At 36.2% G+C, this 3,714-nt stretch overlaps 1 pseudogene; it reads left to right on the plus strand.

Moving 5' to 3' along the window:
* LOC145495922 (RAD52 motif-containing protein 1-like) overlaps positions 1-2,604 on the plus strand; it is a 6,930-nt pseudogene extending 4,326 nt beyond the window's left edge.
* The last annotated feature ends 1,110 nt before the right edge of the window (positions 2,605-3,714 follow it).

Consider the following 3,714-nt stretch of genomic DNA (forward strand, 5'->3'; position numbering starts at 1 on the left):
CAAAAAAGGCAAAAGAGAGAATAAGTGGAAAGAGACTTTTAGGAGGCCAACTTTTAAAGGTCAGTTTTAGTTTTCCCTTGTGGCAGAGTTCTCATGGTAATAATGTTCTTTATCAATTGTTGCATAATTTTTAGGCCAGGCTGGGGTTGCTTGAAAGGTGGATAGCACTATCCACTAGGTAAATCGCTATCCAGTAGATAAGTGTTAACAAAACAAACCACGCTATCCACTGGATAGTGATTCATCTGGTGGATAGTGTTATCCACCTTTCAAAGAATCCAGGCCAGAGGGCTTGAGTGTCCTGGACGTCAGATCAAGTTATTTGGGTTCGAGCCCTAGCCAGGGTCATTGTGTTGTATCCTTGAGCAAGACACTTAACTCTCACAGTGATTCCCTCTACCTAGATTAGATCTACATATACAAATGGGTACAGGTGATTTTAACGCCACAAGGGGTGGGGGTGGGTAAACCCTCTCATAGACACGCTGTCCCATTAGGGAGGTGTCAAAATACTCCTGGACACTTAATACTACAGAAACCAGGATGTGCTCTGCTGGTAATTGGACCTCTAGGTCCAATGCAGACTTTTTTACCTGTGTACGGTGTTATCTGAGTTAGCTTTAATTAAGAATTTATTGGTTAGCATTGTATATGCAGGCCCAGTTTGCTCAACGGAAAAAGTTCACAGAAGTTGTTTGACACCCTTTGTACATGGCAAAGTACACAGTGTTTGCTTATCATTACCTTGGATTTAATGGGTGGTCAACAAAAATTGTTCAGGTAATGGAATCTTCCTTTCTTCATTTTGTTATGGTCACTCAGGAATGGTGATTATTTATTTGTTTATTTGTCTTTGAGCTTTAAATACCATCATTAGATCTCTTGTTTAGGGTAGATTACCTAGTACATAATAGCTTTACTAATTACTGGCAACCAAAGTCAATTATCTGAATTTGTAAACTAAAGTCGTAGTTGATGTTAAAATTCTGATATATGATTTCTAAATTTTTGTGAATTAGGGTTTTCTGAGAGAACCTCAGTCAAGTCCAAACACTTCCATTTGGGTAATATGGGTCACCACAATGTGTCATCAGTGCAGGTACTTACTGTAACTCTTCACATTTAGTGACTTAAGAGGAGTGTAGCCACTTGCCTAGGTGAGGAGCCACTCCCCTTCATGCAACAGAAACATGGAAAAGAAATTGTTCCTCTCACAAGTTTTTACTATTGCACTTTTTGCAGCTTAGAGAGGCTAGAGAATAAAATTGATAACAGTGATTGTCAGGAAAAGAACAATTCTTTGTATAGATGTGTGGTTAGACTGGAGATTAAAGATTGTGAATTCTTTTGTGATGGCACTGGGCATGGTGTAGATCAAAACATGATAGAGCAAGGTTAGTACAGATTGATGGGCTGTCAAAGTGTCAACACTGATATTTTTAAATTCAAACAGTGGCTTGAGGATGTTCACATGAATTGTTTCTGTGCATCCTTACTGCGTAGGAAAATTCACACTCTACATCATCAAGTGTGTGCTAAGTAATAAAATGAACAATAACAGGGGAGATGGCCATTGCTATGGATTTAGCGATCTTGCACGTTCAGTGACCCCTATTTTTCTTTTGATAGATCACTTCCTCTACTGATTTTCTCTGTTTAGCAAAAAAAGAAAGAAAATCTATCAATTAAAAGTTTGAATTTTTTGCAAAATGCACCATCGAATTCTGTTCTTTTTAGTTCTTTGTTTATCTGTTGCGTGGTTTCAAATGCCTCTTGAAGGGTTAAGTTATGTTAGCAACATTTGGAATTATTTATGCAACAGACCCACTTTTACGAAATATGACTAATATCATTTACCTCCGTTGACTCACCTTCGATATTTAAGACCATGTGGACCATCTGTAAACCATGCTGAATTATGTACGCCAATTTGTCACATGCTTTGACTCTGAAATGAAGTTGCTGACTCCCAAGTTTTTTTTGCATTTTTGACACAGGTAACTCATTATCTGACTGCAGTAAAAATTTTAAAAAAATCTGTTTACTGGAAATGTTCGTGCGAACGTCCTTAAGCAATGGTATCATAATCTGTCAATAGAGCAATTGTGAGAGTCTTCCATGTGGAAAGAAATTTGTGTCCAATAGCCCAAGGCTAGTAGATTTCTTTTTGAAACTTTTTGAGGAAATAAATATTATGTGACTTTTCAACTTTCAAATTCTTTGTAAATTTTATGGTTCACAGAAAAAGACCCTGCCAAAAGACTTGAATTGCTTGGATATGCCAAGAAACTGGCCCACAGACATGCATATGAAAATGCATTTAGAAGAGTGACTATTATATCTTTGGACAATGGCAAAGTTGGAGTAGAGATAAACCAACAAGACATGCCTGATTGCAGTTTTGATGAGCCTGTAGAGGATGGAATAGTTCATGTAAGCCACATTGAAGAAATGCCTGTCAGTGATTCAGATGAGGAATACAATACACCATTAGAACTTCAGAATACAAGCAACTCTTCACTTGCTTGTAATGGTGCTGAAAGCTGAAATTGCACTTAATGAACCTGGAGAGGAAGGAACAGTTCTTGTAAACAATAGTGAAGAAATGCCTGTCAGTGATTCAGATGAGGAATACAATACACCATAAATGATTAGAACTTCAGAATACAAGTAACTCTTCACTTGCTTGTCATAGTGTTGAAAGCTGAAATTGAACTTAATGAACCTGGAGAGGAAGGAACAGTTCTTGTAAACAATAGTGAAGAAATGCCTGTCAGTGATTCAGATGAGGAATACAATACACCAATAGAACTTCAGAATACAAGTAACTCTTCACTTGCTTGTAATGGTGTTGAAAGCTGAAATTGTACTTAATGAACCTGCAGAGTATGGAATAGTTCATGTAATCCATATTGAAGAAATGCCTGTCAGTGATTCAGATGAGAAACACAATACACAATTAGAACTTCAGAATACAAGGAACTCTTCACTTGCTTGTAATGGTGTTGAAAGCTGAAATTGCACTTAATGAACCTGGAGAGGAAGGAACAGTTCATGTAAACCATATTGAAGAAATGCCTGTCAGTGATTCAGATCTCCTATTTTTGATTCCAGTTTGAACTGTAAACCATACTTACACGAATTGAGCAAGAAAGTTTCAAGAGGTATTGGAGTATTATCTAAAATTAGATATTATGTAAACAGGAATAAATTATTACATCAATTATATTATTCACTTATTTACCCCTTCCTCACCTATGATTTATCAATTGGGGGCAATACTTATAATTCTACTCTTAAATCTTTAGTAATTCTTCAAAAGAGGGCTATACGTATTATAACTTTCTTGAAACCAGATGAACACTCTGAGCCTCTTTTTAAGGAATTAGAGATTGTTAAATTAACTGATCTTGTTGTCCTTCACAATGCACTTTTCATGCGTCACTATTACTATAATCTTCTTCCATCTTCTTTTGAAAATTTTTTTTTTTAGACTGTATTGGGTCAAAATTTTACCTCATTAGCATATGGTAAGACATTTAGATTGTCTCTTTTAAGATTGATAGAGTACAGTGAACGTGCATTTTTTCTTTAAATTTTCGTGGCTACTGTTGCTGGGCAACAGTAGCCATAATGTTATTAAATGTTTTATTCATGTGAAAAATAAATTTCGAGGAAAAATCCGGTACTTTCCAGGAATGCAATAATGTTACA

The sequence above is a fragment of the Orbicella franksi genome, chromosome 8 (assembly GCF_964199315.1).
Source record: "Orbicella franksi chromosome 8, jaOrbFran1.1, whole genome shotgun sequence".
NCBI lineage: Eukaryota > Metazoa > Cnidaria > Anthozoa > Scleractinia > Merulinidae > Orbicella > Orbicella franksi.